We start from the raw sequence: 14,868 nt of genomic DNA on the forward strand, positions 1-14,868 counted from the left end.
TATTCCTGCCCACCCCAAAAATACCAAGATTTAATAATGGGAGTTCCAGCTTCATGATCTAACCAAATCACTTTCTAAAGTCTCTATTTCTAACCACTATAGTCAGATTAAGTTACCACCCTCTTAATAGCATTTTAAAATATTTAAATGGAAACAATTATTGATAGTTTAGAGCCAAAACAGACAGAAAGAAATAAAACAATGGTCAGTCAAAAAAGTGCATAACTGCAGCAGAGAGGTCAATTTTCTTTGCCCTTCTTCTCTCCCTCTGCATTTCCTGCTCCGACCTCCTCATAATTGTTCTCCATTGCAGCCATATCCTCTCGGGCCTCAGAGAACTCTCCCTCCTCCGTGCCCTTGCCCACATACCAGTGCACAAACGCCCTCTTGGCATACATCAGATAGAACTTGTGGTCCAGCTGGGCCCAGGCCTCAGCAATGGCGGTTGTGTTGCTCAGCATGCACACGGCACGTTGCACCTTGGCCAGGTCACCCCCTGGCACCACAGTGGGTGGCTGGTAGTTGATCCCAACCTTGAAGCCTGTGGGGCACCAGTCCACAAACTGGATGCTGCGCTTGGTCTTGAGGGGAACAATGGCAGCATTGACATCCTTGAGCACCATGTCTCCACGGTACAGCAGGCAGCGGGCCATGTACTTGCCGTGCCGGGGGTCGCACTTCACCATCTGGTTGGCAGGCTCGAAGCAGGCATTGGTGATCTCCGCCACCGACAGCTGCTCGTGGTAGGCCTTCTCTGCAGAGATCACGGGAGCATAGGTGGCCAGGGGGAAGTGGATGCGAGGGTAGGGCACCAGGTTGGTCTGGAACTCGGTCAGGTCCATGTTGAGGGCCCCGTCAAAGCGCAGGGAAGCTGTGATGGAGGAGACAATTTGGCTGATGAGGCGATTGAGGTTGGTGTAGGTCGGGCGCTCGATGTCCAGGTTGCGGCGGCAGATGTCATAGATGGCTTCGTTGTCCACCATGAAGGCACAATCGGAGTGCTCCAGGGTGGTGTGGGTGGTCAGGATGGAGTTGTAGGGCTCCACCACAGCTGTGAACACCTGGGGGGCTGGGTAGATGGAGAACTCCAGCTTGGATTTCTTGCCATAGTCAACAGAGAGCCGCTCCATCAGGAGGGAGGTGAAGCCAGAGCCCGTGCCCCCGCCGAAGCTGTGGAACACCAGGAAGCCCTTGAGCCCCTGAACTTGTCAGTTAGATTGGAAATTCTATCCAAGACGAGGTCAATGAGCTCCTTGCAGGTGGTGTAGTAGCCCCGGATGTAGTTATTGGCCACATCTTCCTTGTCTGTGATGAGCCGGCCAGGGTAGAAGGGATGGCAGTAGCTGCCTGTGCAGACTTCATCAATGACCATGGGCTCCAGGTCCACAAACATCGCCCTGAGCATGTGGTTGCCAGCACCCATTTCTCTGAAGAAGGTGTTGAAGGAGTCATCTCCTTCCCCAACCCATCTTGTCTCTTCACATCTGCCTGTCAGATGGGATGCCATGCCCCAGTGTTGCTGATCTGCACACCAGCCTGGTCCACGTGGATGGAGATGGATTCAAACATGATGGGTATTAGTGAGGCGGCACATTGAAGAGAGAGGTGAGTGGACCACAGTGACTAGGGTCTCCCACGGACCAAGCAGCTAGGAGTCTGCAGGAGAAGGAGTCAATAACATTTGAGATGAACTCCTGAACAGGGTCAGGGAGATGAACCATATTCAAATCCTAACAATGTAGTTCCATACAGATGTTTAAATTCTCTCAGGACATTTAGACACCTGAATATAAGATAGTGACTTTCAGCATATAGCATTGAATACGAGTACTATTATATATTATATCAAATAGCCTCCAAAGCTAGTGGCTTTATTCAGAAACAATAAATTACATTGGTTCTGATTTTTCAGTATGAGCATGTTTTGTCAAAGAAGACTGATCTCTTATCTGCTCTTGTCAAGAAGAGCAACTTAACCATGAACTGGAGGATGTGCTGCCAAGGTGGGTCATGGCAAGACAGTATCAATGATACTATCAGCATTTTGATGATATTTATTCTGCCTATCCATGAGCACGGGAGATCTTTCCATCTTCCAAGGTCTTCTTCTAGTTCTTTCTTTAATGTTTTATAGTTTTTGTTGTAGAGGTCTTTTACATCTTGGGTTAGGTTTATTCCTAGGTATTTTATTGGTTTTGAGGTTATAGTGAATGGAATTGTTGTTTTTGTTTCCTTCATTGTGGGTTCGTTGTTGGCATAAAGAAAGGCCACTGATTTCTTTAGGTTGATTTTGTAACCTGCAACCTTGCTGAATTTGTCAATCAGCTCCAGAAGTCTTTTGGTTGAGTTCTTTGGGTCTTCCAGATAAAGGATCATGTCATCTGCGAATAAGGATAGTTTTACTTCCTCTCTTCCTATGTGGATTCCTTTGATTTCCTTCTCTTGTCTGATTGCTGCAGCAAGAGTCTCAAGGACTATATTGAAAAGGAGTGGTGATAGTGGGCATCCTTGTCTTGTTCCTGACTGTAGCAGAAATTCTAACACAGGAATCAACTCAAGATGGATCAAAGACTTAGAAATTAGACCTGAGACGGTGAAGTTAGTAGAGGAGAACATAGGTTCAACACTACAACATATTGGCACAGGCAGTAACTTTCTCAACAAAACCTCCAAAGCTCAGGAAATTAAAGCAAGAATAAACAAGTGGGATAACATAAAACTAAAAAGTTTCTTCTCATCAAAGGAAACTATCAATAACCTAAAGAGGAAGCCTACAGAATGGGAAAGGATCTTTACCAGCCACCATTCTGATAGGGGACTAATATCCAGAGTATACAAAGAGCTCAAAAGACTCTACACTAGCAAAACAAACAACCCAATCAAGAAATGGGCAAATGAGCTAAATAGACACTTCACAAAAGAAGAGATACAAAGGGCTAATAGATACATGAAAAGATGTTCTTCATCACTGGCCATCAGGGAGATGCAAATCAAAACTACACTGAGATTCCATCTAACCCCAGTCAGAGTAGCAAGCATAAAGAAATCAAACAACAACAAATGCTGGCGAGGATGTGGGGAAAGAGGAACTCTTTTACACTCTTGGTGGAAGTGCAAACTAGTTCAGCCACTATGGAGATCTGTGTGGAGATTCCTGTGAAAGTTGGGAATAGATCCACCATATGATCCAGCTATACCACTCCTAGGTATCTTTCCAAAGGGGTTGAATTCAGAGAAATACAGCAACATATGCATACCTATGTTCATAGCAGCACAATTTGTAATAGCCAAAATATGGAACCAACCCAGATCACCATCAACAGATGAATGGATAGCAAAACTGTGGGGAATACACACAATGGAATTCTATTCAGCCATAAAGAAGAACAAAATTATATCATTTGCAAGAAGATGGAAAGCCCTGGAGAGCATCATGTTAAGTGAGATCAGCCAAGCACAGAAGGAGAAGATACACATGTTTCCTCTAATATGCCCAAACTAGAAAACACAAAGGATACCAGTAGGACCCCAGATATTAGAGGGGAAATACTAGCTAAGTTTTAATGGAAAGATAGGAGAGGAGAAAGGCCGATCTTGATTAATGAGGGTCTACACCTGAACATGTGTAAAATTATAAATAAGACATGGTTAACCTGGACAACCATTGGTGGTGGAAGGGAGAAAAAACGGGGGTGGGGGGAGAGGGCACCAAATATAGTATAAATGTATACTACTTATGTTCAATAAAAAATTGTTAAAAAATTGTTTGGTGGATGGAATAAAATGTTTAATTTCTGAAAAAAAAAATGATACTATCAGCAGCAGGAGATGAAGGTCAGGAGCCTCAGCCCTCCCCATATGGACCTCTCCAACTTGCCTGGGAATCCAAGCATGGTAGCTGTATTCCAAGCCATGAAGAAGCTCTATCATCCTTTATGAGCAGACTTTGGAAATCAAAGCACATCATGCCCACTCCATTCCATCCATAAGAGCAAGACACAGAGGTCAGCTCACATTCAAGGGAAGGAACTGCACTCAATCTTTTGATGGATGAAAGGTCAAAGAGTTTGTGGATATATTTTAAAACCACCACAGTATGAAAAAAGAAATGTAAAAAAAAAATGCAAGGTAATGTTTTTGGGGAGTTCTAGGGATTGACCCAAAAGCATTCTACCTCTGAGCTATACTCCAGCTATTTTTATTTTGTATTTATTTTTAATTTTTATTTTTATTAAATTTTAATTTTTAATAATTTATTTTTAAGTTTGAAGAAGAATCTGGTAAGTTGGTGAGGGTGGCCTCTGGTTTCAGCCCCCTATACTGGGGTCACGGACCTTGCACCACCAAGTCTGCCTGAAGGATAAATTTTGAACAGTGGGAAAGTTCATGCTTCTTGGATTATATCTTTTAAAATACCATTTATGAATTTCTAGTACTTGCTTAACCTTTCCTTTCAGTAATATATATATATATATATATATATATATATATATATATATATATATATATTCTAAGTAGACATTTTGTATCTTCTAGAGAATAAAATTCACAATCATAGCAGAAGGTGATTTGCTTAAGGTCAAATAGTAGTAAATGGTGATTTGAAAAATAACCATTTTCTTCTTCCCAGGCTAAAGTTCAATGGAAGAAGGTATATGAGATTTGATCCAGGACTTGGCTGCTGGTTCCTATTTGAGTGGACAGTTAAGATCATAATACTTTTTGGAGAATTATATGGTAAAGTGTATAGGAAAGCACCAGATAAAATTTCCCCAAGGATCACTTGGCTAGACCAGAGTATTTATACACACTTTTTTGGAAACCGTCAGGCCTGGATGGGATGGAGATCAGCTACTGGTCCCTGGGAACTGTGAGGCTTCTGCAGAGCGTGTGGCAATGGTCTTTGCAGATGAGCAGGTTCTAGTGTATTATGGAGAGGGCCCATGGGGGACTGGCAGACCAGAACTAGGTAGGGATCCTACAAGAGACACTAACAGCATACAACCAGGATTTCAACTACTGTGATATTGCAATTTCTAGGAATTTTTACCCACTTGGAATTCAGTCTACCTTTTTTCACATCAAAAAGTGGAAGTAGGGAGACAGCCATATAAACATTTTCCCATGTTCTTCTTTAAGAAGTTGTGGCATGGGCATATGATTCCCTGAAGTTGTTTATAACCACTTTATTGAGGTAAGTTTGACATACAAAATCGCAGCTATTTAATGCATGCAAACCTGATTATTTGGAGATAAGTGTGAACCTGTGAAGTCTTCATTTAAAACCATATCATCGCCGGGTGTGTTGGCGCACACTTGTAATCCCTGCTCTTGGGAGGCGGAGATAGGAGGATCGCGCTGGTTCGGAGCCAGTCTCGCTGGCTTAAGAGGCCCTGTTTCGAAATAAAAAAATATAAAATATGTCTGGGAGTGTAGCCTGGAGGTAGAAGGGCTTCCAGAAACCCCGGTACCACCAACAAATAAATAAATAAATAAATAAATAAATAAATAAATAAATAAATAAATAAAATAAACCATACCATCATCTCCAAAAATTTCATCTCCAAAAATTTCTTTCCACCTTCTTCATTTATTATTGCATTTTTGATGATGATGATAATAAAAACATTTACTAACTTCTACCATTTTTTTAAGACTTTAAGCATCATAGTAGTCTTTTTAACTATAGGCACTATGTTCTATAGTAGATATAAAGAACTTAATTCTATAATTGAAACTTTATATCCTTATACTGTTGAGTTTTACAAATGGTTTTATTTTCATCAGTCCATTTTGAGTTCTGAAATAGTTTCATTGATGTGCTCAAAATTTTCAATTCATTTTTATTTCATGAACACTCATATTGCATTTCCTATGATCCAGGCACAGTACTGTATGTTTTATAAATATACATTTTAAAAGTTTCTTATAGTTACTCTTGTAATACTTACTGTATTACTAGTACAGCAATTGGGGCTCACTATCAATGCACATTTTTTGTTTTGCTAGGATGAAAAGGATTACTGGAAGTGGATCTAATTCCATCTCAGATACATCTGTAGTATAAAAGAAAGAATTTCTGATTGGTTACTTGTGGGGGTGGTAAAATTTACTCACATCTCTGAGCTTTGCTCCCTTTTGTATAAGTTTTCTGAAGCTGGGCATGGTGGCCCACACTTGTAATCCCAGCATTCAGGAGGCTGAGACAGAAGGATCGCGGTTTGTGGCCAGCCTCAGCTACTTAGTGAGGTTCTTTGCAACTCAGTGAGACCCTGGTTCAAAACAAATAATAAAAAAAAAGGGGTGGGGATATAGATTACAGATATAATGCCCCTGGGTTCAATCCTCAGTAACACACACACACACACACACACACACACACACACACACACGTCTGTAAACCGGGCATGTGGTACACGGCTGTAATCCCAGTACTTGGGAGGCTAAAATAGGAGGATCAAGACTAGCCCCCGGCACTTTAGCCAAACCTTTTGCAACTTAAAGAGACCCTGTTTCAAAATAATAAAATAGGGATAAGGGTGTAGCTCAGAGCTAGAATGCCCCTCGATTCAATCCCCATTACCCAAATAAACAAACAAACAAATAAACAATCAAATGTTTCTGTAAGAAAAAAATAGATTAAACTATAGGACAATGTATGAAAAAAATGTGCCGTGAGATAATGAGCTCTAAGAACGCATAGGAATACAGCATGAAGGAGAGGAAAGATGGGCTGCACCACTGCCACGGAGGGCAGATTTGGCAAGGGCGCCTCTCTCAGTGTGCTGGGCAAAGCTTCTCTCAACAGACACCTCTCTTCATTCACAGCTCCTCCTGGGTTTTCTTTCTTTCCACTGATTAATTGGCAATTGAAAAATAAATGTGTATTAAGATAACAAAATGTTTGAGATAATAAAGGCACATATGCATGATCATCATAGGCAATATCATTGCAGGCTTCATTAGGACTCCAGAGTTGATCCTTCAAGCTTCCCAATTCCCTTTGCTAATGAACATATATTTTCTTTTGTGCATAAGACCTATTTGCTTTATTCTGACTTTGCTCTTCTTCCTCAAACATCTGTTCTTAGTATCACTTTAGTAAAGTGCAGATGGTGAATCTACTTTGCTCCTAGTATTATCTGAGTTTGGCATATATGGTACACATGAAAATGTACCATATATGTACACATAAATTGTATAGGTGTGTAATTGTGTACCATATAGGTACACATCTATACAATTTGTATCCACAGGGATGTATTCTATTTTTCATGCAGTTTTGTACTTTACATGCATTTAACATGTAAATTTGTATATTTTTTGAGTTCTACATATATAATACATGTGACAATGTACCATATACGTACACATAAATTGTTTAAATGTATACATGTGTACCATATATGTACACATCTATACAATCTATATCCGCAGGGCTGTATTCAATTCATCATGCAGTTTTGTACTTTACACGTACTTAACATGTAAATGTAAATTTGTATGTAATTTAACATTTTAATTTTTCCTACAACTTGCTATCTCCATATACTTTTAATTTCAGATTGCAAATATTATAGTCAAATAAAAGAAAGAAAACATTACCTGAAAGGGAACGAAAAGCTGAACAGCATGCTAAATCTTAGGTTTTGAAATGTACTTTACCTTTAAATATTTTGCGAAAAAATTATTTTATGTCAAACCATAATATGTTTATATATATATGTATATATATATATATTCATATATATATTCTGTCTAGAAGCTTTTGCATTTTCATTGCAAGTTACAGTTGGTCAAAATAGAAAATAAGTGTTTTAATCATCATAAATCTAGCCCTAATACAAACTGTGTTCTTTCATGCTAAAAAGAAGCTATGGCTATATTTTTTTGTTGCTGTTAATGGTCATGTATCATCATAGTTACTATCACAATCATTGTAATGACAAAATGATAGAAAACATCCACTGAGACATAACTACCTATTTTTGTTGAGTCTTTTACAAACACTGTTTATAATTCAATGCTCACAGTGCTATAGGGGGCAAATTATGTTGTTCTCGCATACAGGCAAAGTTAGTCGGGCTCAGACAGGGGGGCGCTTTGCCCTAGAGTTAGTTGATACGCGTAGAAGACATCTATACTTTATTCCCAATAAACCAGTACGGTGCTGTTAAGGCAAGAATCTAAACCGAGGATTGCAGGTGCCCTCTCCTGAGAGTACAGATCTGTGATGAGATCAGTCTGTGCACTTTTCTGATTTTCTGCTCTTCTTTTGATAATCTTTTCTACTTTGGAAGAGTAGCCTGCACTGTGGAAATGTGTTAGAATGATAAAGCACACTTGCATGCACCTTACATCATCTCTCTCAATGTTTGTAGTCTCATCTTATTAATTGGATGGACACTGGTTTGTATTATAGCCAGATCATGGCTTCTCTCAGAACGGAGCACCCATAGAGATAAACTTTCTTCCCCACGTTTGCACCAGGAAAGAGCTCAATAAACAGTGGTTGAGTAACTAGGTGGCTGGGTTTTGGAAAACCATGTGTCTTTGTTCCTGAGTCATAGTAGTTGAGTGCCAAGGATGAATGAAGGAAGCCTTTGCCTCACATCGCATCAGAAGGGCCCCTGAAAAGGTCAAAGGAAGAAAGGGGAACTACACACCCCAGAATTCTGATGGCACCAGCCACTGGGCTTAAGACCATCCACAGGGCCGCTTTCTACCACCACGCACACAAGGGCCCGCCTTGAACATATGTAGACGCTTCGCATACCAGATCCCAACTTGCAAAGAGTTTGCTAAAAAATCAAACCCGGAGTTCAAAGATAATAATAATAAAGCAAAGCTACGCAGCTCTCAACACACGCTGTCAGTGCTGTCGCTGGCGTCAATACGGTGGCATTTCCACAGCTCAATCTGCTAACCACTCAATCGATTATAAAGAAAAGTTAAAAGTTAAAGGAAAAGCAAAGTGCAGATGACTACTTCAGGCTTCCAAGGCAAATGTTTCCGTGACACAGACAGGCATTTTTCTTCTGCTGCACATGTTGTGGACGTGCTCTTTCCAGGCCTAATGTTCAGTGACCTTTGTCCAAAAAGCAAGAGGTGATCAGATATAGGAGGGACCGAGTTTTAAAGAGGCATGTGGAAAAATAATCAAGGCTTAGTTTTATATTTATTTTTTTTACCACAGAACTTTAACAACAAATTATTCTTTATTTTGTGATACTGGAGGTGAAACCCAGGGGCTTTTCTATCTCCGGGCTATACTCCCAGACCTATTTTACACTTTATTTGGAAACAGGGTCTCACTAAGTTGCTGAGAGCCTCACTAAGTAGCTGATGCTGGCTTTGAACCTGTGCTATCCTCCTGTCTCAGCCTTTCAAGCACTGGAATTACAAGCGTGTATCACCATGCCCAGCTTAAAAACAAATTATTCTTCTAACTCTTTTGTGTTTTTTTTTGTTTTACTTTTGGGTACTGACGATTGAATCCAGGGGTCTTCTGCCTCTGAGCATCCCCAGACCTTTTCTATTTTTGAAACTGGGTCTTATTAAGTTGCTGGAGCTGGCTTTGAACCGTGATCCTCCTGCTTCAGCCTCCCAAGTATTGAGATTATAGGTGCATGCCACCATGCCTGTCTACAACCGACATTTCAATAGAAATCTGTATTCTTCCCCATTGTATCACATGTATTTGCGACATACATCGATAGCTACTGCGAAGCTGGGAGTCAATGAAAGAATAGCTGACCAGGACTGTCTGAGAGATCAGAGTATCCAGAGGAAATGAGACTGATCTGCTATTTAGAAGACCAGGCACAGGATTATAGCTCCATCCTAAAATCTGAAATTACAACCAGAGGTTTAGAATGTACTTGTCAATAATATTTAGTGATCTGCATCAGCCGCAATGAAAATGGCAGCTACTACTCAGGAGGGTCGGAGGAAAGACGTAACTGCTCCAGACGAACCAACCGTTCTGTATTATTTGAAGGAAAGGTGCCGAGTGCATTTGGAATGTAACTCGGTATTTAAACTGAGTATGAATAAGCTCTGAGTAGTGTGTGAAATCTAGAATGGGTTCAAAATTAGGCCAATGAAAAATGAGGTCCTATTTTTACTGCAAGCCGAGAGATCATCTTCAATTTAAGTTTTGGTACCATAATGCTGACATATAACTTATGCGCAGACAATTCCTCTTGGGGTGGAAGGTCAGGCAATTAATCCATTGCATCACCTACTTACCTATGTGTGCCAGCTGTTTGAGAGAACTCGAAAAAATGATGGAAAATTCTTAATATCCTTTGACAGTACAATATTTGTACTTAGACTCTGGCTATTCCAGAACGACGCTTCCCTGTTAGAATGGCCAGTCAATCTCACTACATGATGGAAAACAGATGTAAGATTAGGATGCAAAGTAGTTTTCCAGATCCTTGGTCCCAGCTTGCTGCAGAGCTGAGGCCCAGAGTTAACCAGCCAAGTGCTGACACATGTCTTGCAGCAAAATATCCCTCACAGCCACAGTTCAAAGGCCTCGCTACCCTCCAGGGCAATTAATACAGCATCACGTTCAATGGTGCTTGAACCAAATCCATTGAATCCTCAGGGGAGAAATAACGAAGCAATCGCAGAGCTCAGACAAGAGCAGCGTGCAGTAGTGGCTAAACTTTAAGTCCCTGAAAACATAGCTTTTCCTGAAAGCACGTGTAGTGTTACAGGTTTGCTAGAATGGAGCTTTGCACAGATTGCTCAATGTACTTGTAAAATAGTTTTTGTAAGAAGACAACAGATAAACTGGAGCACAGCTACGTATAAAGGAGAAAAGGAAGAGAGGAAGGAAGGTAAGAAGGAAGGAAGGAAGAAGAGAGGGAGAGGAGAGCTATCAGGAGAAAAAAAGACAAGACCTATTTACACAAACCTACAGTGCCATAGTAGAGATTTCTGAGTTTGCTCATTGGAGAGAAAACTAGAAAGCACTAAACATTTTTACTTTAATAAAACTGAGCGGTATTGTTTGTGTTTTCTACCAGGAGAAATGAAGGAGCTTCATGATGAGACCTGAAGCAAGCATGGTTTAATTTCACGCAGAGCAGATGAATCCAAGATTCTGCTCTTTGTAGGTGTCTGCAAAATTCTTTCTTAAAGCTTACTGGATGAAAGTGGGAACCATATTGGTTAAATATAAAAGTAAGATAAAATCTGAATTGTGACAAGCTGTATTTTGCCATCTCTTCTATGTAAATCTCCAGGAAATACTTTTCTTTGGTTGGACATGAAATCCATCTCCAGGACAAGCAGATTAATAAGCTGCCCTGAATCCTGGTTGTATTAGAGTCATAATACAACATAATGCCACAGGAGCTCTTTCGGGCCATTGTACCAACCCTTAGCATTGCACAGGCGTGCAGTGACTCAGACGTCAGAAAGAATCATTCAGTGTTCCAAAGCATCTCACCATCAGGAAGCTGAGAGAAGGATGCTACTCGATTTCCAGCTGCCCATGTTCAGGTTTTTCTCCTTGCCCATTATTAGTGACTCTGGGGCTCCTCCGTTGCTGTGTCCATCAGTGGGTCAGGAAACACTATTTACTCTCTTGTCATGGGCACCGCAATTATGCTGAGCAGAATATATTTGTAGTCCTTTCACTTTTCCCTATCTTTAAAGTGGACACAACAATATAGTGCTCACTAAACAAAACTTCAAATAAAGCTCTAGTCGCCTAAGGATGACTATGTGAAATCTGAATGGATGTCATTCTGTGATTTGTTTTCTGTATGGTTACATCTAAAAGTGAACTTAGGAGCAAACACCCACTTGCATAAACAATGACAGTTACTATGTGGGAGAGATTGAGAATGTGGACTCTGTAACCAGACTTCCTAAATTTAAAGCTCACATTTGCCATTTACTAACTGTTTTAATTTTTGGCAAATCTCTTAAAGGTCTCCAGACTTGAGTTCTTCATTGATAAAAAAAAAAAAGGGACAATATCAAATGAGTTACTGTATATAAAGTACCAGGACCGGAAATCTGCTTTTCTTGTAGTGAGAACTATATAAATAGTAGCTATTTGGCCTGGCATGGTGGCTCACACCTGTAATCTCATGACTTGGGAGGCTGAGATAGGAGGATCACAGGTTTGAGGGCAGTAAGGAGACTCTCAGTAACGTACTGAGACCCTGTTTCAAAACAAAACAGCCTGGCATGGTGGCACACGCTGGTAATCCAAGCATTTGGGAGGCTGAGACTGGTAGATCCTGGTTTAAGGACAGTCTCAGCTACTTAAGGAGGCAGTTTGCAACTCAATGAGATCCTGTTTCAAAATGAAGAATGCAAAATAGGAGTGGAGGTGTCACTAGGAATAGAATGCAACGGTTTCCATCCCCAGGACTGAAAAAAAAAAAAAAAAATAAGGGCTGGGTGTGTATCTTGGAGCTAAAATGTCCCTGAGTTTGATCCTCGGTATGTACACACACACACACACACACACACACACACACATATGCATTCACAAAATAGTAGCTATTATTATTATTACTTTTTTAAAAATATCCCTTTTTCACTTAACCATCTTTCCATGTCAGTAAATATGCATTTATGTCTTGATTTTAAGTGGATATCTGGAATTCAGTGCATTCTGTGACTATCATCAGAATATGCTTTGTCAGAAATAGAGGAAGCCTAGATTTTTCTATTGTAGGCTACATTATAATAAATATCCTTGAAAAGACATCTTTGTATATTGATAACCCTTTAATAAATATCTAGTCATAAAATTAATAGATCAAATGATGCACACATTTTAAGGTTTTTCATTTATATTGCCAACCTGTTCTCCAGGAAGCTTTCATCAATTTTATATCCAGTAGCAGTTTCTAAACATATCCATTTCCCCATGTCTTTACTGACATTAAATATCATCTCTTGGAAATCTTTATTAAATATAGTAGTCATTAAACATAATGAAGCCCAACGATTTGCTGTGAAAAGAAAATGACCCAAGATTAGCATATTTAGGACAGTTTTGTTCTCCTTGAAGATACTACCAGCTATGTGTTAGAGCTATGTACATCTTTATGTATGTATGCATGTATATATATGTTCATGTTTGCATATCTTTACATATTATGTGCAGTATAAATCTTTCTTAATTTGAAAGAGCTTATTAAGATTTTATAGTAAAGATTGCAGGTTCTTTTCGATCATCTTTTGATGGAAAGAGAAAAATAATATTGTATTATAAAAGTGCTTGTTCAATGAATATACTATTACTCAAGAAAAAGAATTATTTTTACACAATGAATTTTTCTTCCTTATTCATTTTCTAAAACACTTCCTACATTTCTTTTAGATGCCTGTCATGTAAATAAAAATGATATATAGAAAGTAGTATGGGAGGAACAATTAATAGATAACATTACATAAATACTAGGACATAGTACAACCAAATAGAAGTGAGGAGAATTTGGTTTACAGGGGACCTAAGTCTGTAATTAACTACCAGCCACTGCTTTAGAAGAGCTCATCCTTCTGTTGCAGCTCCAATACAACTTCCAGATTCCAAGATACGGGAGAGCAGGAACTATATATTCTGGTCCTCCCTGAAGTTTTGAAATGAATGAATGAATTCGATAGTATCCTCTTCCTCCATTTCTAATTACTTAAAAATGTCTTTTTTATCCATTGAATGTCCATCCTAAGAGAATCCAATCTCATTGCTAATAAACCGGAATCACTTTTCAAAATGGTTCTTGAAATGGCGCCGGAGTTTCAAAATTTAGCATCACCACCCCAAACTTTCTGCAGTTTGTGAGACTTCAAGTTAATGAGATCACTCCCATTTTCCATCCTGGCTTCTTGATTCCCATTGGTCTCAATAATTCCATTATTTCCTTCACTATTCTTTCTATTAGGAGCAATGGGATGATACCTGAAGACAATGTCTTTGTTTTGACTGCTCCCAGCTGTACTGGGGGTTAATAAAAGGTAACTGTGCAATTATTTGGTGGTGATAGTTTCTATATGTTTACCATATTCTGGTTTTCCTTTAACCTTTTTCTTACCTAGCCTAATTATTAACAAAAATAGTTAAAAAATTAAATCTTAACAATGTAAGAAAACAGAGAGAGAGAGAGAGAGAGAGAGAGAGAGAGAGAGAGAGAGAGAGAGAGAACTTTCTAAATTTCATTGTATCAGATTCCCATATTCACAAATTAAATATCCATACTTTTTGAAGAAAGCTTTGCACTTCTGAAGTGACTATCATAAAGCATTTGGAAGAATAAAAAATTCTTTAGTCTTGGAATAGACTGGACCTAAAGTATAAGAAGGATTTCAACTCTCAGATAACATGTAGAGGGAGAATTAAAGATTTGGTATTGGCTTAAGTAAACAGCGGGGAGGGAGTGTAATGCATGTTCAGAAATGCTAAGCTCACCAGAAAATGAAGTGTGGACGGTAGTAGCAGGCCTAGTTGAATCTCAGTTATGAAGCTTAGGTTTGGAATTTTTATTAAGTGCTTAAGTGAGTGAGGGAAGTCTCCTGAGGAGGGGGTAAGATGATAAGAGTAGCCTCTATGAACTTGATGCCTATTTCTTAAGCATGATGCCTGGTGCTGATGGATTGGTGGTGGTGATGGTGATGGAACATGTGTGTGCTAAGCCAGGCAACCTGGTCAGGAGGCCCGGTGAATAGAAACCACCCACTTGTGAAGCTGTAAGTGTTCCGCAAATGTACTGATAAGAAGGACCAGTGTAAGAGGTGGTATCATGGAGGTATGTCCAGTGATAAGCAATCATGGGAGGCACAGTGGTCTCAAAAGGCATCCGTCTAAGTGCATGGTGCATGTAAGTGATATTC

The 14,868-nt window shown here is 39.6% G+C and overlaps 1 pseudogene across 1 annotated transcript; it reads right to left on the bottom strand.

The window, feature by feature from the left end:
- Nucleotides 1-239: 239 nt before the first annotated feature.
- On the bottom strand, nt 240-1,507 carry LOC308258628 (tubulin alpha-1C chain-like; annotated as a pseudogene). Its single transcript has one exon. The product of its transcript is annotated as a tubulin alpha-1C chain-like (transcript).
- Between the last annotated feature and the right edge of the window lie 13,361 nt (nt 1,508-14,868).

Source organism: Muscardinus avellanarius (genome assembly GCF_963383645.1).
Source record: "Muscardinus avellanarius genome assembly, chromosome: 2".
Classification (NCBI taxonomy): domain Eukaryota; kingdom Metazoa; phylum Chordata; class Mammalia; order Rodentia; family Gliridae; genus Muscardinus; species Muscardinus avellanarius.